Source organism: Prionailurus viverrinus, chromosome B1 (assembly GCF_022837055.1).
Source record: "Prionailurus viverrinus isolate Anna chromosome B1, UM_Priviv_1.0, whole genome shotgun sequence".
Classification (NCBI taxonomy): domain Eukaryota; kingdom Metazoa; phylum Chordata; class Mammalia; order Carnivora; family Felidae; genus Prionailurus; species Prionailurus viverrinus.
The window spans coordinates 165,649,162-165,671,991 of record NC_062564.1 but is presented as its reverse complement, the minus strand read 5'-3'; the positions used below and the strand labels follow the sequence as shown (position 1 = coordinate 165,671,991).

At 42.4% G+C, this 22,830-nt stretch overlaps 1 protein-coding gene across 3 annotated transcripts in view; it reads right to left on the bottom strand.

Annotated features, from left to right (window-relative positions):
* Positions 1–22,830, bottom strand: part of TEC (tec protein tyrosine kinase) — a 125,453-nt gene that overhangs the window by 35,748 nt on the left and 66,875 nt on the right. The window contains exon 2 of one of the 3 annotated variants that reach the window (XM_047856562.1): positions 20,465–20,565. The exons of the other annotated variants lie outside the window; for them this stretch is intronic. The gene's annotated coding sequence lies outside the window, so the exon portion shown is untranslated. The remainder of the gene's footprint in view (positions 1–20,464; positions 20,566–22,830) is intronic. 3 annotated transcript variants of the gene reach the window in all.

Below are 22,830 nucleotides of genomic sequence, written 5' to 3'. Positions count from 1 at the left end.
GAAGTTTTCTTATCCTTGCCCCCAACACTCTAGAACACATAAATGGACTCCCCCCGCCTTTTTTTTTTTGTCACCCTCCCCTCTCAGACTTAGATCTTTTCAATTTCTTCAGCAGCTTGAGGTCAGCACTCCACCCCCACACCCTCACCCTGCCAGAATAGCATCAAAGACCAAATCAAGCAAAACTCCAGGGAGCTGATGACAGATGCAAAACTCCAGCCAGTTCCATTTTCCCCTGCAGCACACAGAACCAGGAGGGTGGGAGGTGGATTTAAGGTATTCCCATAAAGCTTCCATTCTCATTCTATTGTTGGATGGGCTATTTAGTTTCTCTACTGCCCTCTCTCTGCTCACTGCAATTCTGGCTGCAGCAATTAAGTAAGGACATTTCGAGACCTCCCTCCACCCTTATGTTTAGTAACCTCACACCTGAGAATTTGTCAAGGGGGGGGGGGGGGGGAAGAGTACAAAGTAGTATATGTGAACATAAGTTGATATAATACACCCATTAAAAACCACTACAAACTCAATGTAGAAATAAAAAAATGCTTCCTGAATGATATTAATAATTGATATACTCCACAGAAAAAGCTGTATAAAGACTAAAAGTTACCTTTGGGAAGAGGAGGGTAGATATTCGTATGATGAGGAATAGAAGAAAAAGTAGAGAAGTGAAGAACACTGTAATATTTGGGGTGACCTCACCACTCCCTGGCACTGGTCATTCTAAACTGCTTCATTAAATATTCTGGAATTGCCCTCTGGTCACAACCTTTGGGCCCTCTATCCTCCTCCAAGGAATCTGCTCTGCATTTTTACTGTCACCATAAGACTTTTAAGACCTACCCACTGTCCCAGACCACCAGCTCCCATCTGATAGATGACTAGACTCTTGTGGCGGTCATTTCATCATAGTAGCCTCTTTCTCTCTTTCCTCTCTCCCCCAACCCCTGCACACATGCCATATATCCTTCGGCATTTTTATCAGCCCCCAGTTCTATCCACACCCTCCCTATTCCTTTCTACCTGGCTGCAGAAGGTTAATAATCCTGATTTTCCTCTCCATGCCTGCCCAGGCCTTCACTGCTGCTCCTTCGTTCCTCTGTGTGTCTCTAATGGAGAGAACCTGGTGGGCTCCATGATGACCACCGGTCTTATCAGAACTACAAACCCGTCCCACTCCCTTGGTCCTGGAAGACTGCTTTATGGAGAAGACAGCAGCTATCCCATGAGTATACCTTCCAACTTCCTCCCTTTGTAGATCAAAGGCACTCCAAGATTTGTCCTTTTTTCTTCTCTTTTCTTCCGTCTCTTGGAGACGATGAGGAAAGTACAGCTCAGACAAGTTAAATATATCAATTACCCAAAGACCCCAAAGTCCACTAGACCCTGGGATACCCCACAGTTGCAAACAAGTAACAGCGTTAATGAAGCCAAGTCCCCAGGGGGGGCAACAAGGATTCTGAGCATGGGCTGAGCTTTCGCCGGGGTAGAGAGAGGACATTCTCCCTGGTCGTGCTTTTCTGAGGGTCCTACTTCTACCGATAGACACATTCGGACCTCTCCCATCCACACCAAGAACCCTTCTTCTAGCCCCTGCTACTGACCTCACTTTTCCCTTCCTGAAAGAGATGATGACTACCCCCTCGGCCCCCATTTCCTTCCCACCCACTCCTCCTGCTTAGCCACTTGCAGTCTACCTCCCACCTCACCACAGCCTGCTCGGCCGGTCTCAAAAACATCACCAAACCCAACAGTCCGTGCTCAACTGCCATCCACTCAGCCCTTTGTAAGGCATTTGCAAGTGCCAACACTCTCTTCTCTCTGAGCAGCCTTGACTTTGGGCCGTCCTGGTTTTTCCTTCTCTCCCTGCCCTTCAGCATCCTCCAAAACAACACCTGTCCTGTGTCAGCAACTGTGTCAAGAAGTACACAGTCAAGATCAGCGAAGCTCACTCCCTGAGCAGGTAGCTCAAACCCTGTGCCATTTAATCCTCACAGCTACTCTGTGCGGTAAATCTTACTAGGCACATTTTACGGAGGGAGGAAACTAAAATTACGTGACTTGCCCAAGTTTGCCTGTAGGAGAGACAGACACGGTATTTATTATACAATGCTGTCATAATTATTACAAAAGATTATCTTTTGTAATAAAGAAGATGCTCAGGGACACAGAGGAGCTGAGGCTTAAATTCAATGACAGTTCTGGAAGAGAAATTCTGATACATGATAGGGAAGGAGTAAACAGCACCCACAAAGAAAAACATAATCCAGAATGGGCTCAGTCGTTTCGCATGTGAAATGGGAATAATAACGGCTGTGAGAATCAAAGGAGTAGGTATTTCAAAGTGCTTAGAATAGTGTCTGGCCTATGATACGATATCTGGAAGTGTCTGCTACATAAATAAGTAACAAAAAAAGATCAATGCAGCAGAAGCACAGGGTGCGTGAGACAAGACAGAAAGGTGAGCAGGGGCCAGCTTGTATATAGAACCCAGTGCACAAGTGTCAAGAGGTCTGGTCAGACACAGCCACCCATCCTCCTCCTGGGGCCTGGGCCAGTCGATGGGAGGAAGAAATTGCCACGGTACCAGCCTCCTTTTAATAAGTCACACATGCTCAATGTAGAAACTGTAGTAAATGCTAATAGCACAGAGAGAGTCAAATGACCCTTAATCTCCCAACGCTGCAGAAAAATCACTGACATTGCTCACAGGGGTCATTTATCACCTGCCAGCTCTCTCAGCCCTTGAGCGATAGGCTATATATGGTCTGTTTCCAAGACACCCATCTCCACCCACCACCTGCCCCTGCTACTAAATACAGCTGTTAAATGCAGGTCAATCTATGCAGGAAAATTTAGGATGGCTTATATACTGGGTTGACTTATACCCCCTCAACTCATAGTCTGTGATATATAATAATATATAGATTATATAGATTATATATATTTGCGATCTACAATCTACTCACGTACCGTATTAATATTTGGGTTTGCAGATAAAGGTTCGAATTTAAGTTGCTCACGCATGATTTTATCTATCCCACCAGAAAACACGGATCAGACACCAAGCACACATCGTGTGCTGCAGCTGCAAAGTTACAGAGGGGGGTAAGGGTCTCCCCGAGAGGAGTTCACAATACTATCTTGGGTGAAAGGAGAAGAGGAGGGTGATTCATAATCAAATAATGAAGAAGTCAAGTGAACGCATGGTGTATTATGGAATGGGGCAGTGACTGGGCCAGGAGGAGTGAGGAAGTTTCAGGGAGGAAGTACGGCTTTGATTTGGTTTCTAAAGGATAAGTAGGAGTTTTCCTATAGAGAAAGTAGAGAAAAAAGTTCCAAGCAGCAGAAGCAGCAAAGGACTCATTTAGGGACCAGAAAGAAATTCACTGTGGCTCAGAGTGGTTCAGGGGAAGTACAGGAAATGACATCAAAAAGGTTATTTGGGACCAAATTAGGAAGATGCCTATATGCCAGGCTTAAGAGTTTGGAATGAAGAGTGCTATATTGAGGTTTGTTTTTGAAATACTGATTATTAATGGCAGGGTGACAAATGGATAGACACAGGGAGGCTAGCCAGGAGCCTGTTACGGTAGTTCAGGTGAGGGATGGCAAGGTCATGAACCAGTCAATGGCAGTACGTCATGTGAGGAAAGCAGGGACACTGGAGCGTTAGAAGATAAAGTCCACGTAACGCTGGCATCAATTAGATGTGGGGATTAAGAGAGAGGAAGGAGTTAGGAAGCCTCAGCAATTTTGAGTCTGAGTGACGAGTAGACTCCAATACCATGAACTGCCATAAAGAACACAGGAGAATCAGGGTTGAAAAGACAATGTTGGGAAATGTTGTTTGAGTTGACTATTGGACAACCCACTGGAAATGTTTAGAGGGAATTGAAAATATGAGGCTCAGCAGCACCTGGGTGGCTCAGTCGGTTAAGCGTCCGACTTCGGCTCAGGTCATGATCTCACGGTTTGTGAGTTCAAGCCCTGCGTTGGGCTCTGTGCCATCAGCTGGGAGCCCAGAGCCTGCTTCAGATTTTGTGTCTTCCTCTCTCTGCCCTCCCCTGCTCTCATTCTGCCTCTCTCTCTCTCAAAAATAAATAAACATTTAAAAAAAGAAAATATGAGGCTCGTACTCATCAATGCTTATCGCTTTCTTTATAGTAAAGAGAATTCTGCTTTTCTCAACACGTATATGGGATATATAGTAGAACCTTATTCTAAACACACCTCAGGGAACCCTAGGAGATTAGGCAAGGTTGAGGAAGAAAAGGTTTGGAAGGATTAAGAGACTTGCTATAGGGATCCCTAAGAGTTACTGAAAGAGCCATGTGCCCTCTTAATACCTGGTCTTTGTACTCTGGTGAACAGAGTCAACACAGAGAAGGCACATACCCAGTTTTTTTTCTCCATTCAGACTATTTATCATTTCTTCAATAAAAAAATTACTTCATGACTACTGAAGTATGCTATCCATTATTGTTACTATTGTGGCCCAAGAAGAAATATCCAAGGTCATTCCATTTCTCATGTGAAGCTGCCCTTTTATTTATATGGCCTTCACCCTGCCCACCAGACTGAAAATCACGAAAAGGCTGAGACAATTTTGAATCATCCAAGCTGAAAAATCTGCCTGGCACTTAGCAGATGTTTATTAAACAGTGTGCTGAGCCAGTCTGCAAAGAAGTATGCGTGACACGGTGTGTGTGTGTGTGTGTGTGTGTGTGTGTGTGTGTGTGTGTGTATACACAGGATATATATATCTCTTCTCTTGCACATCGTCTATATACTTTACTGAACTTGAAAATGAGTTATTCAAAAGCCATTTTACACATTTTCAAACCAGCATAAATGGCGAAACTAGACCTAGAGATGAATGATACTTGCTTAAAACCACACATCAACTGACTGGCAGAACTGGGAGGTAGACGCAAGAGATCCTGTCCCCCAGCAAGTCTTACAAGCTACCCTGTTTTCCTTTAATTTCCAGAATACTCAGTATTTTAAAAATATCAATATCAATCCTAAATTAACGAAATAAAAAAAAAATTTTTAACGTATACAAGCATCCAGGCCGGCCACAGGTAAATTTGGAAAGTCAGCCATTTATCTTCAGGAGACTATCTCCTCCTTCTGACCCTACTTCCCAGGCATCCTGAGTCCCCATTAAGCACTGTGAAAGATCTAGCAGAATTTTCCTCCAATGTCACAAATGATCCCTTCCTTTTCCCCCATCACGGCTTTTATTCCTAATGTGACTATTCCCAGCAGCATGCCGCAGAAGAAATTTGCTGGATGAATCACCCTTGCATTGCAATAGGATCTCAGGTAGAGGGTATGTGCTGTGGAGACTGGGAGACCCTGAGTCACCCCTCTGCTTTGCCACTTAGAAGTCGTATGGCCTAGGGTTAGCTCTGCCCCCTCTCAGTTCCCTTATCTATAGGAATAGGCTTTTAGCAGGAATAAAGATAATGCACATAGGGGCCTAGCACAGGGTCTGGCATACAAAGTCACTCCCTAAACACAGCATTTCCCATCAATTAGTTTTCACAACAACGCTGGGAAGTTGTTATGAAACTGAGCATCTGAGCGGTTACAAGATTGGCTAAGAGGCTGAGCCACAATTGAACCCAGAGTTCTCAAAAACACTGAAGCATTTACCTGACTCCAGGTCTCTCAAACTGGATATTTTTACAATCTTATTATAAGAAATAAAATTATCAAAATCGAACAACTGTGGAGCACTCACTATGAATCAGGAACCGTGTTAACCTCTTCACATGGATGACTCAATGACTCTTCACAGCATTATATGAGAACTGTTGTCATCCCATATAACAGATGAAGAAATCAAGGCTTAGAGGGTATAATTCATTGCCACACGTCACACAATAAACCAGGATTTGAACCCTTGTCTAATTCCAATCTTGACTTCTTAAGTGCTACACATACCTGACTAACTTGATATCGTTTGACTAAGTCCAAACATGAAATAAGTGGAAATTTCTTATGCTTATAGCTCATAACCCCTCTGAGACCAAGGCTAGTTCACAAATTAAACAGAAACAAAACTATACCAAAAATACAATTTAAATTAATACTACTTGAATGTGATGAATGGGTGTTCACTGGAGTTGGATGTCTCTCCCAAAGCCAGTTCTTTCAGCATCACAGGCTTGCATTCCTTTGGGCCTTATGGCAACCAGTTCCAGCTTTTCTCTCAATTCCAACTACAGGGAACCTCTGCATGTACGCTCGCTGCCATCCTAGCATTAGGCCTCCATTGGGCACTACTAAATTGCTTAGTGTTTGATCAGCCACTGTTCTTTCTCAATAGGCCACAACAATTAAAACATCATCATAGATATAAACTCAAAGATGGGCTGCTGGCAAGGCACGTTCAATTGACAAGGGAACCACCCAAAACATGCAGACAAAAAGTATATTTTATATACATATATGTATGCGTGTAATATCATATATATGTATGTGCACACATGTTATATTGCTGGGAGAGTTGTATAAAATATTGCCATGGAATTAAGAACACATTTAAAATTCCTAGAACACACAGTCCTCGGCAGACGGGTCACATCAAAATTTACTGTTCATATTCACTGCATTCCATCAGGATGATTCCTTCATTCAGCCACAGTCCTTAAAGATGGACTCCAGCTTCCTCCTACCACCGGCAAGACACAGATACCAAAGAAACACCATGATGGAGATAAGCAAGTACGAAATTTCTTAGTCTTAAGCAGTTTACTACCAGACATTTGCTAAGGTTAAGGAGAAGAACAGTAATTGTTTATAATGAAAGTTCAGATGGGTCAATACTACATAGCTAAAGAGTTGCAGTCAACTCTTGAAAAGGAAAGAAAGAAAATGACGCATTCTACTAAAAATCTCCAATGAGTCAAAAGGCCTGTTCTATTCATGTGGATAGTTCCTTCCCCTTTCCACTCAGGACAGAGTTCAAAGAATGGGCCTAAGTGCAGCAGGCCATGTTATTCACAAGAAACAAGAAAAACCTCAGGATGGATTTGGCACTTTGTGCGTGTGTGTGGATACCGAGAGCAATACTGATGTAGACCATTCTGGCATCAGAAGTAGAACAAATAGAATTTAAAGTCATTTCCCATTTTATAATCCTATGATAAAATGTCCCCTCTTTACCACAGACTGAATTCTAGTGAAAAATGAAAGGAAATAAAAACAAAAACTTGGCATCTTAACATTCTTTCCTCCCTTTTAACCAACTTATAGTAATAACTGACGTAGGTGCTTTACATTTTATAGAGTGATTTTACACACAAAAAGAGCCATCAACAACAACAACAACAACAACAACAACACCCCAGCACTTTTACCTAAAGCAGCCAGTCATTACATACATAAGCATGGTTTAATTATGGTTTTGAACATAACATCCAGCATAAAAACAGGATGGTGAAAGACTGCTATAAATTATAAGGAATTTGAAGGCAGAAAGTTCCATTTCTGAATTTACAGAGTAATCTTCATATAAGATAATGCTGATGTAGGCAATTATAAGGTTTCTAGAGGTACTTTTTCACTGTATTTAAAAAGGTTTCTTTCTTGAGTAGTCATTCCCTCTTAGGACTTTTCTATACTTCTGGCAATTTTCTCCCCAAATCCTCTTTGTGGTCCAAGAGCACTTCTAAAAACTGTGACCAAGTATTTTTATTATAGTTGAAAGCAAAACTTACTAACATGTGTTTTCAAGTAAGTCTAAAAGTGATTTACTTAGTTTAATTCTTAAAATTGGTAAAAATTAGAATGAGTGAGGTAGAGATAAATGTATACGGATCCTTTACTTCATAAATTTCATGTAAACAGACTTCCAAATTCAAGCAATTCCAGACCTAATAAATTCAATCCAAACGTTGAAAATCCCCTGGGGCAGAGAAGATGCCAATGATCTCAGATTGCCACATTTTCTTCTTCTTCCTGGGTGCCCAACTAAACTGCATTGTCTCATCTTCATGCATTTAGATGAGGGCATAGGACTGAGCTCTGGCCAAGACAGTGTAGGCAGCAGTGATGTAAGACCACTTCCTGCCCTCTAAAACCTTGCATACCATCCTCCATGTTCCATCTCCTCCTTTGTGCCCCCGTAAGATGAGAAAATCCAGTGGAAGATTCTAAGGACCACAAGACAATGGAGTGTAATGGGTATAAGGTTTCTTTTGTGGGGTGATGAATATGTTCTATAATTGACTGCAGTGACAGTTGCACAACTCTGTGAACATATTAAAAATCACTGAATTACACAATTTAAGTGGGTGAACTATATGGTATGTGCATTATATCTCAATAAAGCTGTTCTCCAAAATGAACAAAAAAGACACAATGGAGTCACTACCTGGAAGACACATGGATCCCTGAATCACCAAGTGGAGGGTAGTTGTTATAATGTAAGCAAGAAATAAAATTTCTGTTGTGCCTAGGCATTGGGTTTTGGGGGACTGCGTGTTATAGCAGTTAGCTACCTTTTACAGTACTTTCTAGAATAAGAAGATCTCACATCTCAGCTACTTAATACTTCAGATTCCGCATCCATAAAGGAAACAAGTGAACCAAGTCAGTGTTTCCCAAAGTATGGTATGGTGGTAACTGAGGTGGTTTTAGGTGGAACTTGGACAAACATTTGTTTTTATTGTTTTTAGTTTCATGGTTACCATTTATTAATGGTTTTCCGTTTACTGAGTGATACAGCTGCCTTTCAAAGTTAAGTGTATTTAAGGAAAAAGAACACGGAAGTATTTAGAGGAAACATTAAGTCAATAACAGCACTATACAGATGGCACATATATATGCCAAAATCACGTAAGTAGCAGGCACAATGGCTGAAGTTTGGGCAACACTGGGTTAAATGACCTCTTCACGTCCAATGTTAACGTTCCTCGATTTTTGTTATTTTGTACTTGTCACTGTATTCCTCCAATACCTGGCCTGCCCGGTATACCTCCCATGCCATGAGTTAAGAGTACACTGGGGTTACTGACATGCGTGTGACAAGAGTCAATCCACAGGTGTACATTCGGCTAAAACACCATGAATGTGACACATCATAATTCTCGGCTACCTCTCTCCTCAGAGACATGCATTCCTGCACTATTCCCAAATGCCTACTTGTACCTAGTTCACCAAGTTTCAATATTCCTTACTGATAAGCTACAGAAGATGCACAAATAGAGAATGGGTTTTTAAAGCAACATTTGAATTCTGGGCCAGACTTTCACTTGGACACATTTCCTGCCGAAGGTGCCGTATAGGTACATGTTTTACTGAAAAATGAGAAGTTATATGAAACTTGGTGTTCGGATTTGAGCTCTGAATCTGGCGGCGTAGGTACAAAATGATGAGACTCCCTGGGTGAATTTAAATATACTAAATCAGAGCATCTGATTTAGTCCATATTTGAATAATAAACACAATAATAGGTTAACACTTACACAGCACCATGTGCCGGGTACTATCCCATGAGTTTACATAAACTGACTCACTTAAGCCTTCTAATAACCATTATATGACTCCATCTCTCCAAAAATGTCAAGAGCAAAAACACTGGAAAATCTGCAACGGGGTCTCAGTGGCAGGAAGGGCCCTCACGTGGCAGATCTGTCAGGGAGGACAGCCCATGGCCAGGATGTAGTATAGGTAATGCCACATGCTCAGCATGCTGAGTTAGATATCATCGGTTTCTGGGTGGTCACAATCACTACCTACCTTAATATTTATGTTTATAAGCACAATATCGTGGAAATACTTCATTTCTCTTGACTATTATAATTTGAGTATGTATGTTGATACCTGGAGCTTGGTTCGTATCATCTAAAACAACAGGTGTTTATCAGATTGTAAGCACAAATTATAGAGTTCTTAAAACATAAATTAATTCTGTTAATTGTTATACCTAAACATTCATCTTTCATGGAGCCTCCTTTGAAAGAGACAGAAGCCCACAAAATCACCTTCTATACTAGATTCTGATTAACTTTGTAACTTTATCACCCCAGGTTTTTATATTTTTTTATATTTATTTATTTATTTGAGAGAGAGAGAGAGAGAGAGAGAGAAAGACAGAGCATGGGGGGCGGGGGGACAGAGAGAGAGGGAGACATAGAATCCAAAGCAGGCTCCAGGCTCTGAGCTATCAGCACAAGGGCCCCATGTGGGGCTTGAACTCACAAACTGCAAGATCATGACCTGAGCTGAAGTTGGACACCCAACTGACTGAGCCACTCAGGCACCCCAATCCCAGGTTTAACAAAGCTGTCTTAATCCTCACACATTTACTACAGTCTTCCCAGGTTCACATGAAATCTTACTGGGAGACAAATTTCTCTGTAACTCCAGGATTTCCAGCTAGAATGATGTCAGATGCCTCTTTAGCAAGAATTTAGAAATATGGGCTATACTTCCTACCTGCTGAGACCTATAATCTAGGGAGTAAATAAGACACACACACACACACACACACACACACACACACACACCCTTTGTTGTCTAACAGGACTAACGAGGGTTCCCAGCCAATACTTATTTTAAATTTGGGGCAAGAAATAGAAGAGTAATCACAGAGAAAGCATTATCTTGGGTCTGCTGGGTCTCCAGGGTGCCAGGCAATCACAAGTCCAGAGACAATGTGGCGGATCCACTGCTAGAGAAAAGGGCTGGATATTTCTGTCCACCTGAGAACTCTGCCTAAAAGAAGGTGAGATCAGAAACAGACTGACCAATGACAGTGATGAGAAGAGGCTAAAAACTGACTTTAAATATAGGGGTGCGTGGGTGGCTCAACTGGTTAAGCATCTGACTTCAGGTCAGGTAATGATCTCGTGGTTTGTGAGTTCGAGCCCTCTATTGGGCTGTCTGCGGTCGGCAAGGAGCCCACTTCGGATCCTCTGAATCCCCTTCTCTCTGCCCCTCCCCCGTTTGCGATCTCTCTCCCTCCCTCTCTCTCTCTCAAAAATAAACACTTTTTTTTTTAATTTTTTTTTTCAACGTTTATTTATTTTTGGGACAGAGAGAGACAGAGCATGAACAGGGGAGGGGCAGAGAGAGAGGGAGACACAGAATCGGAAACACGCTCCAGGCTCTGAGCCATCAGCCCAGAGCCCGACACGGGGCTCGAACTCCGGGACCGCGAGATCGTGACCTGGCTGAAGTCGGATGCTTAACCGACTGCGCCACCCAGGCGCCCCAATAAACACTTTTTTAAAGTGACTTTAAATATAAAGTCAGAAATTTTTAGGGAAGAAACTTGCAAGTTGATCAACTTCCAGAAAAAATTATGTGAATTATGCGCACAACAATTAACAATATTGCTAGAATCTCTTTATTAACTTACTGAACATGCCACAATATTTTGAGTCCTGTTTTAATGTTTTAACATAGCACAGTCGATGCATCATAACAGTGGAGAGCACAGACAGTTTCAGTGTCAGGCAGGCCTGTGTTTAAATGCCAGATCCGTGGCCCTGTGCAAATTAACTGACCTCTTTTAGTCTCCATTTCCTCATCTGTAAAATGGGGATATTAAAATAACCTAACCTAGATTATCATGAGGATTAATTTTGATATGCTCATAAAGCACTCAGCACAATATCTGGCCCATCGCCATCACCAATATGTTATTTTAGCATAATTATTTTTGCCATTAAAAATAAGATTTCTACAATTTTTCAACATTTAAACTTTTCTCCCCCACATATAGTCTCTAATTTTGTTATAGAATTCAAGAAAAAAAAAGACTTAACAGAAATCTTTTGAATATTTTATATTATTTCTTTAGGTAACATACCAGTATTTCTTCACTTTCTCTGTTGAGGAATCCATAAATATTCCAAGAACTCAAAAAATAGAGGAGTATGCAATTAAGCTTGACCACAGTGCATAAAATATCACAAAGCACACTAGGAAAAGAGGATAATAGCAGAAATACTTTTTTGCCTTAAGCAAAATAATATTTTAAGTAATTTTAAAAGTAAGTTAGTCTTGGGGGCACCTGGGTGGCTCAGTAGGTTGACTGTCTTGACTTCTCAGCTCGGGTCATGATCTCACGGTTCATGAGTTCAAGCCCCACATCGGGCTCACTGCTGTCAGCCTGTCAGTGCAGAGCCTGCTGAGATCCTCTATCCCCCCTCCCTGCCCCTCCTCCGCTTGCATTTCCTCAAAATTAAAAAGTAACTATTCAAAAAAAGTAAGTTAGTCTTACATATCAATTACTATAAAAATGTAGAAAAAGTCCAGCAACTACTTAGGATAATATTTGCTGAGCATTTACTTACTACATGCTAGATAATGTGCGAAGCACAAGAGATACAGAGATTTAAAAATACGCCATTGTATTTACCCAAGATAAATGAAAGGTATCTGACCATACAAAGACATGTACAAGTATATTCATAGCAGCTTCTTTCTAATAGCTGAAAACCGGAAACAACCCAAATGTCCATCAACAGGTGAATGGATACACAAATAGTGATATATCCATACAGTGGAATACTACTCAGTAATAAAAAAATACACTATTGATACAACCAAATAGATGTATTTAAAAATAATATGCTAAGTGAAAGAAGCTAGTTTAAAAAAAATACATGCTATATGAGTTTATTCTAGAATACTAGTAAACATGCAAACTAATCTATAGTGTCAAAGATCAGATCAGTGATAACTAGGGATGGTGGGAATGAAAAGGGAGGTATGAATTACAAAAAGGCACGAGGAAGATTTTGGGGGTGATGGATGTGTTCATTTTATCATAGTGATGGTTTCACTGGTGTGTACATATATTAAAACTCATCAAATAATACAATTTAAATGTATGCAGTTTACTGTGTATTGATTATACCTCAATAAAACTAAAGAAAATATGGCCCCTGCCCTCATGGAACTTGAAATTGATTAGACTTGGAAACTATGAAATTCTTTGCTAATAATTTTGTGTTCTAAATCATAGACTTAAAAAAGAAAAACCAACAAATCCAACAAAAGAGAAAAATAGGTATAAAGATTAAGCAAAATGGCACCTGAGTGGTTCAGTTGGTGAAGCATCTGACTCTTGATTTTGGCTCAGGTCATGATCTCACGGTTTGTGAGTCTGAGTCCTGCATCTGGCTCTGCGCTGACAGCACGGAGCCTCCTTGGGATTCTGTCTCCCTCTCTCTCTGCCCCTTTTTCATGCTGGCATGCACATGCGCTCTTATGCCCTCTCTGATAGATAGATAGATAGATAGATAGATTTTTTTTTTAATTTTTTTTTCAACGTTTATTTATTTTTTGGGGGACAGAGAGAGACAGAGCATGAACGGGGGAGGGGCAGAGAGAGAGGGAGACACAGAATCGGACACAGGCTCCAGGCTCTGAGCCATCAGCCCAGAGCCCGACGCGGGGCTCGAACTCACGGACCGCGAGATCGTGACCTGGCTGAAGTTGGACGCTTAACCGACTGCGCCACCCAGGCGCCCCAATAGATATTTAAATTAAGCAAAACAACTTCACTTTACAAAGGGCTGCAAGTAGGTAATCAATCAGCTCTCATTTCAGTGAAGGTTATACCTTAGTATTTGTCCCAATTTAGAAACAACTCATCCATCCATCCAATTCATCCAGCATTAAATTAATTTCTGGTAGAGAAATAAAATTAATTTTACACCTTCCCCTAAAGTTGGTACCTGCTCCTACCCTCTTCTTTCTTCCGGTCTCATTACTCCCTTTCTCAAGGCAAGCATGATGAAGGCCACCTACTGGAAGCTCAGTGAGCACAGACGTACTGCCTCTCCAGCACCTACAACAGTGCTGGCATGTCATAGCCTGGCACAGGGCAGGTGCTCAATGACTTGGTTGAGTAAGTCAATGAATGGACGAGGACATGCGTGAATAGGAGGGGCTTCGGCTAAGTGGACAGGAGGCCTTCCTTAGGTTTAATTTCATATTATCCAGTCAGAGCCACCATGTGACTATTTCAGAGAAGAAGTTGGCTGCTTTCATTTTTGCCATTGCTCTCTCAGATATCTGCCACAACGGTGGGTCCAGGCATGCCAAGAACTGCCAGGATCCAAGAGGAACTCTCCGGATCCAAGAGGCCCTGCTTCCTCGGTCCCCTGTTCAACTGAAGTGTCCTGCCACATGTGAACACCCAACTCACAGAGTAATGGTCATGTTACGAGCCTCCGAGATACTCTGAACTACTGCCAGGGGATCCCTCCTCAACCACAGATGGGAATCATTGGGTCTGACCCTGCAAATCTGTTTACCTTCTGGTTTTTTTAAGCAGCCAAAGAGAAGGAAGGCCCTCAGACCAAGGTTTCAGTTCTTGCATCTCTATGGTTAACACCGACTAGTAGCGCTCTGCTACGGTACCAGGGATTCTGAGAGCCACGTGTATGTGTGTGTGCGTGCATGTATGTCCGAGGCTCTCCAGTGGACACGTCATGTGTGCAGGGGTTTTTTAGTGCCACTTTATCTTCAAGAAAGCCGAAATACCTAGAATCACACAAACAAGAGGAACTTGGGAGACATAAACTTTGTGAGTTTCGGGGTGGGTGAGAGTTACAGACAGCTAACAGAGCAGGACAGAAAGTGCAATTTCCAGGATGGGTGGTGGGGGGCAGTGTCACCCGGTGAGCACACAGTGGCCTGCTCTGTGGCTTTTGCATGCGCAAGGGACCTACAACTTCAGCACTGGGGGTACAATTCCCACCCCACCCCCAGGAATGCCACCATGGCCAAATGGACTGATGAAGTGGTATTGCAGAAAAACAGCAGCCCTGGGAGAGGGAAGCCCCTGTGGCCACCACCCCACAGGCTCCCCCAGGAGGCCAGCCTGTGACCTGGAGGCAGGACTGAGTTTCTGGACAGGCGAAAAGTTGCGGGGCTCACGGGCCTTCAAGAACCTTACCTCCACCTTGCCCACACTTGACCAGTTCCTCCACTAAGAAAAACCCCTCTCTCTGCTTATGTGACGTGAGTGGAGGGCAAAGATGCATGCGTGCAAGTATAAACTGTAAATCTGTATTTTCTAAAAATGAATGGAGCTTCGCTAGGATACTGCAAAAGCGGAACATTCACTTGGTCTTTACATAACTGTCTGCAGGACCCCTATATATTTCTCCAGTTCTCTCTAGTGTTAAGAGGATCACACTGCAGTCTGTTTTCTCAATACCTCCAAAATATTAAGCTGCAAATAATGGCAGCTTCTCCAGACCAGCATGCTGCCTTTAGGGAAGCAACATCCCTTCCTTTTTCTTCTCCCCCAGTGAAGACAATCAGCCAGCAGTGCTGGGAACAATGCCTTCCTTTTGCTTCTGTTCAAGCCTGGGGGTGGGAAAGGGAGTGAGAGAGGGTGAAGAGATCAAGGAAGATGGGGAAGGGGGAGGGAGAAGGAATCACCGCGAGAACACTGGCAAGAAAGACAAAATGTGAGTCTTAACGCAAGATGTCTAGTAAGAGAAGAGGAATCACCCTTCAGAAGAGGAACTCTCCCTTCAGAAAGATATTCAAAGAAAAACACACAGATGGCCTCATATGTGTTCCATGGGTTTCTGTGGGTCTGATGGGTACTAATCATTCCTTTACTATGGTTTCTATAGGAATAGCCACTTTGTGTTGCAAATAATCAACAGAAAACTTTTGTAATAAAACCTGTCAACTGGGAAACTTCTATAGATAAAATGATTTTAAAAACAATTTCTTCTGGGGCACCTGGGTAGCTCAGTTGGTTAAGGTCCGACTTCGGCTCAGGTCACGATCTCACGGTTCATGGGTTCCAGCCCCGCGTCGGGCTCTGGGCTGATAGCTCAGAGCCTGGAGCCTGCTTCAGATTCTGTCTCCCTCTCTTTCTGTCTCTCTCAAAAATAAATAAATATATTTTTTTAATTTTTTAAAAAACAAAACAATTTTTTCCAAGTGTGCCTGGGTGGCTCAGTCGGTTAAGCCTCTGACTCTTGATTTCAACTCAGGTCATGATCTCATGGTTTGTGAGATCAAGCCCCACATCAGGCCCTGTGCAGAGCATGGAGCCTGCTTAGAATTCTCTCTCTCTCTCTCTTTCTCTTTCTCTCTCTCTCTCTCTGCCTCTCCCCTGTTTGTTCTTTCTCTCTCTCTCTCAAAATAAATAAATAAATATTACAACAAAACAAAACAATTTCTTCTACTGACTGGATGCTTGACGACATCATGGAAGCTCTCTTGATATGTTTAGGGGTGAGAGCATTAAGGCTCTACGTAAGATGAGTACTCCCTATCTTCTGCAGATGGACACTAAAGCAACTGTAGAGGAAAGGACAGGACTTCTACTGGGTAACGGGAGTGGGAGGGATTTGCTACATGACCACGGACGTGGAAGGAAGTGTGAGTCAGGGTTAGGTAGCTGGGTGCTGGGTACATGGAGGTCACCTGACTACCCTGTCCACTCTTGAGTATGTTTGAAACTTTCTGTAATAAAAGGCTAAAAAATACTTCTCTCCATCACATTTTTTTAATTTTTTTTTTAATTTATTTATTTTGAGAGAGACAGACACAGCCAAGTGGGGAAGGGGCAGAAGGAGAGAGTCCTAAGCAGGCTCCACGTTACCAGTGCAGAGCCCCACACGGGGCTCGAACTCACAAAACCCTGAGATCATGACCTGAGCCAACACCAAGAGTCGGATGCTCAACCAACTGAGCCACCCAGGCGCCCCTAATGTCTATATATTTTTGAGAAGGGGTGGGGGGAGAGAGGGAGAGAGAGAGAGAGAGAGAGAGAGAGAGAGAGAGAGAGAGAGAACTACGGGGGAGGGGCAGAGAGAGACAGGGACAGAGGATCTGAAGCAGGCTCCACACTGACAGCAGAGAGCCCAATGTGGAACTCGAACTCACAAACCATGAGATCATGATCTGAGCTGAAGTCAGATGCTTAACTGAATGAGCCAACCAGGTGCCCCTCTCCATCACATTTTTCAAAATCCTGATCAAAGTTATAGGATCTACTTATAAAAAAATTTTTGTGAGAATATAAGAAGTGTCCATTACAAATTGGAAAAAAAGTAGATTTGATCACTTTACTTAATTGCCACTAATAAAGCTTTGGTTATACTTGTGGTAATGTCTCCACCAGATTCAGAAGAAGAAACGATCCCAGATGTTAACACAACTGCTCTTAGTGGTCACATTCACACAGCTTCTTGCATCCGTCAATCTCAAAATGCTCAGTAATTAATTACAGAACCGCTGACCCTGTTGAAGTAGTGAGTTATTTAGCATCTGCATTTTATAATTGAGTAAATGGAGCACTGAGGTCAAACAACTGACCAAGGGCAAACGAAGATACAGAAGTCCAGGCTGTACTGCTATGCTCTTTATTGGCGATCACAGCTGAGGGCCATAGTGAAACTATTCATCCCCTCTTAGTTTACGATCACTAATGCAATGAACTTTTTAATACTCTGGCAAAAGTTAATCTGTGTTGCAGAATACATTCTAAGAGACGCCCCCAATGCCAAATACAAAATCCCCATGGCCCAGAGAGCAAGGCCACGCCCTGTGAGCCCACCAGCACTTGCAATGGGGACAAGGTCTGTTTGGTTTTCTCTTCCTCATTCCCTCACTTCCCTTCTGGAGGGTGTGATGCTTCACTCCACCTAGACAGCCACCAGCCTTGGAAGGCTTTCGAGGAACATGTAGGAGTTATTGTAGTAAGTACAGTGAGTACATCTGAAACCTCCATATTACCAGGCACAGGCTTTAAAGTGGATTCCGAAAGAGAGGTGGCTTTTTTCATCAATCACTAAGGTAATATCATGTCAAACCATAAGAAATTGTAAGTCCAAAATGATCAAATATTGGTGATTTCTGATCAACGGAATACATTTTGTATATTTAGTGCACTTTCATCCTACTCACACACTTCATCTGAAATACAAACCATTTGTACTTTTCCTAACTTCTGCTTAATTATAACCACAGTTATGATTTGTGAGGCTCTTGTTACATAGCGGATGCCTGAAACAGACTGAACATTGCATGAGAATGGGAACGGTGCCCATTCTCTGGTGTGATTACCAACAGCACCCAGCATGGTCAGAACCCAGTCAACGAATGGTATTGACGACCCAGGAAACTGTTGGAATTTGTATTAGATTTAACTTAACCAGATTTTAAAAGTCTGACAGTTGGGACGCGTGGGTGGCTCAGTCGGTTAAGTGTCTGACTCTTCATTTCAGCTCAGGTCATGATCTCATAGTCGTGAGATCGAGCCCAATGCAAAGCATGGAGCCTGCGTGGGATTCTCTCTCTACCTCCCTTTGCCCCTCCCCTGCTTGCACTCTCTCTCTCTCTCAAAAAAAAAAAAAAAATCAGTTAATCTAGAATAATAGCAGCTCTTTTAAATCATACACTATTTTGATCGCTAACCTGATAGCTGTTTTCTTGTTGACAGAGGTTTCCGTGTGAACGTCACAATCTGGAAATTTTTCATTCCTGGTTATGAAAGAAAGCAGGTCACACTGAATAGTTTACGTCCCCAAATCAAAAAGTCTTATATAGTCCACAGACAAGATAACAGACAAGGCTAGGAATTAACTGAAATATCCTCACGCCTTTCTATCGTCTCTCTCATGCCACCTCAGCCCTTCACTCTTTTAGTCAATATTTCTGCAGTGTCTGCTCTCCTCCCCAGGAATTTCCACCTGAGTGGCAAGAAATGATTACTCATAAGGCAATACGGAAAGTTCTTCACTGAGCAAAACGCAGTGGGACATAAAGGAAGAAGAGGTTAATTCTTCCAGAAAAAGAGTCTGAGAAGGCCGCACAGATGAGCTGCCTCTTCGAGCAGAGCCTTGAATCGCGAATGAGAGCTTTCCCAGCAAAGAAAGGAGAGATGTTTTTACATAGGAAACCTCACAAGCGAAGGTCGGTCACTACAAAAGAACATGGCAGGGCAAGCCTGGTTGTGTGTAGTATTTTCCAACGAATGGAGGGATGGGCGGAAGAGGCAGGAGACGAGATTGGGAAGGTGAGTCAGGATCAGGTTATGAATGGCTCTGCATGGAGTGCTGAGGAGTTGCGTCATTAATCTTCCAGGCAATGAGGAACTGTGGCCTCAAGGGATTATATTTTAACATGCAAAGGTCCCCGCCGCTGAAGACAGAAAGCTGAGCCTGGTTCTGTCACTGGGTGGGACTGTTCTTCGGGGAAAGAAAAAGTGGGTAGCTTTTTGACAAATAAAAGGATGAACCACTATCCTTTGCTTTATCTCCTTAGACTAAGAGCCAGCAGGATTCCACAACAAAGTTCTCATTGCTCAAGAGCAAAGACGCTGCAGCCAGACTGCCTGAGTTTGGATCCCGGCTCTGCCACTTACTTGCTGTATCCCCTTGAACAAGTCACTTAACTTCTCTGGGCTTCAGTTTCTCTAGCTATACAAGGGGATGAGTACTAGCAAACAACTTCATACAGTTGCTGTAAACTTAAAAAGTCAAGTCATATTGGGGCGCCTGGGTGGCTCGGTCGGTTAAGCCTCCAACTTCGGCTCACAGTTCGTGAGTTCGAGCCCCACATTGGGCTCTGTGCTGACAGCTCGGAGCCTGGAGCCTGCTTCAGATTCTGTGTCTCCCTCTCTCTCTGCCCCTCCAATGCCCATGCTCTGTCTCTCTCTGTCTCTCAATAATAAATAAACGTTTAAAAAAAAAAAAAAAGTCAAGTCATAGGAAGCTCTTGGAATAAAACTGACAAGTGGTAAGTGCTCAATAAGTTTAGCTATTAATGTTCTTTTTCAAAACCATATTACCCCTTAGGGAAAATAAAAGCAAAAGCCACTAGCTCTTTTTAAGAAAAGTCCCTCCTACCTACCTTCTAGACTCCAGAGAATGATGCCAAATTTGACTTATAAAATAAACTGGCATGAACGAGATTCTTCCTTGGGTCTTAACAGCATCAATACCCTAAAATTACAGAGGGACACAATAGAACAGACAAGTGTCTACCCATATCTACTCTCTCCAACCAGAAAAAAAAAGAGATTAACCTTTACTTCATGGGTTTTACAACCCATGTTTTTAAATCCTGTTTTTAAAAAGGACGGTTGACGCTTCATGTGACTGTACTATTTTTATTCTTTGAGGCTGTTATTTTAGTTCTGTCTTATAGTATGAAACCAATACTGAATCAGCAAGCAACTATATTAGCACTTCCTTTTTACGTTAGAAACAGTTAATCTCTGGCAACTCACAGCCTTCACACACAGTAGCAGAGAGCACACTTGGTCAAAATTTGGTCAAAGTCTCTTTTCTTTCAGGGCAGAAGAGTAATGTTACAAAGACACACTTTTACCAGTTTGTTAGGCTTTCTTAAAGGCTAATTCATGGTCTGGTTAATATAAAGATCAAATACAGGTCTGATCCCGAGGTTAACACACAATTTAGCCAGCCAGAAAGTCTCACAAAATTACCCAGAAGCAGTGCAGAGTAATGGTTCAGAGCTTGAGAATCAGACAGTCTGGGCTGGGATCCTGGCTTTGCCGTGGTGGCTGGCTCTGTAACCTTGAGCAAGCTGTAAAACAGGAATGGAAACGGTATCTTCCTTACAAAGTTAAGAGGATTAAAGTTAATGATTATGAAGCATGTAAGACCTTGCATAATATAAGGTAAGCACTATGCAAGTTTAGTAAATTTAAAAAAAGGGGGGGGGGGACCTGAGTGGTTCAGTCAGTTAAGCGTCCTACTTCAGCTCAGGTCATAATCATGCGGTTTGTGGGTTCAAGCCCCACGTCAAGCTCTGTGCTGACAGCTTGGAGCCTGGAGCTTGCTTCAGATTCTGTGTCTCCCTCTCTGTCCCTCACCCACTCGTGCTCTGTCTCTCTCGAAAATAAACATTTTAAATAAATAATCGGGGGGAAAAAAAAGGCTTACAAAAGGTTCCAAAGCCCTTCTGTTCCCGAGACCAAAACGCAATCTTTATTTTCATTATGCAAAAAGATGTGTACCCAGAATGACCTGGAAGTGACAGGAAGAACGTTCTCCATTGTCTCTGCTTTTAAAGTAGAAATTAGCTTCCTTCTTAAGGTGTTTTTTGACCCATCAGATACAATAATTTGTAATATTCCATTTGCCAGATACTCATAAACAAATAGCCTTGCAGGGTAAGTGTTTCCTCCATTTCCAGAGAAAGAAAATGTGACTCAGAGTTTTATTAATTGCCTGATGTCACAGCTGGTAAATGACAGATCAGGATTCAGAGCAGATCTATCTGGCTTCAAAGCCCACTACACGGTCCCTTAGGAAGCTGCCTCCCTAGAAGATAAACAGTCCTAACTGGACCAGATTTGATGATTTCAGATTTACTTCTTACTAATCCCAACTTCTTACTCACACCTGATCCTGAGTATCTGACTACATAGCGAGATACCTGTCTTTATGTCTTTCTTTTATATCTCTCTTTAACATGATTTGGAATAAATCCATCATATACATCCTTGAACCTGGATCCCATTCACTCATTTACTAATCATTTATTATTTGCCACAGGTTGCTAAGCAATGCCTTCACCTGCCTTGCGAAGTTTAGAGATTAGAGAAAGACTGAAAAAATAATTGCACCAATAATTTATTACATGGAGATAGGAGATACAAAGTAAAAGTGAAAGGGGCACTTGGGTGGCTCAGTCCGTTAAGCATCTGACTCTTGGCTTAGGTTCAGGTCACGATCTTGAAGTTCATGGGTTCGAGTCCCAAGTCTGGCTTCGTGCTAATAGTGTGGGCCTGCTTGGGATTCTCTCTCCCTCTCTCTGCCTCTCTCTCTCTCTCTCTCTCTCTCTGACTCAAAATAAATAAATAAACTTTAAAAAAGGTAAAAGTGAAAGATGATATTATACAGGGAACATTAATCTAACCTGGGGAATCAGAGAGTTTGTACTGAGTAAGTGATATTTAAGCTGAAAGCTGAAGGAGATGTTAGCCAGTTAAGGGAGGGAAAATATGGATTCTAGACAGAGGACACAGCAAACGTATAAGCTGTAAAGGTGGAAAGGAGCTGGGTGCCTTCAAGGAACAGAAAGACTGGTGAGCTGGAACGCTAGAGTGAGGAACAGAAGGAATTGCAGATTAATGTAGACAGGCAGGCAGGCTGCTTGACCATAGGCCATACTGAGGATTTTTAAGATTTGAATTGGGGAAACAAGAAGCTCCTAAAGGGCTTGAAGCAGGAGAGGGACATGGCTATATTTGTGTTTTTAAAGATCACTATGGCCTTCAGGTACAACAGACTGGAGAGGGCACAACATGAAAAGAGGAGTACAGTAGAACATGGCAGAGATCCCTAGTTGTCTGCCCATCGTATCCATTTCTCATCAGTAACAGAACCCTTTTACTTGGGTACATTGATACTGAGTCTAAAAGACTATTTCTCAGCACCCTCTGCAGCCAGGTATGGCCATGCGGCTACATTCTAGTCAATGAGATCTAGGTGGAAATCCTATGTGGAGCATAAGGGAAAACTGTTAAAGGGACTTAACTCAGATAGGAAAAGTCCTTTCTTGCTTTTCTGTCTTTCTTCCTTCTTCCAGCCTGCAATGCAGTCAAGATGGCTGGAACTCCAGCAGTCATCTTGGGCCAAAATGAAAGATAGAAGCTAAGACAATGGAAGGGAAAGCCAGGATCCAAGGTGCCTGGGTTGGATCCACCACACCCATTCAGGACAGCCTGCTTCCTTCTGGTCTTTTTCCACCCCCACATTGAAAAAAAAAGTTCTGTTTTGTTTAAGCTACTATTACTTAGGTGTCCTATGTGATATATGGCCTATGTTAATTCTAACTGATACA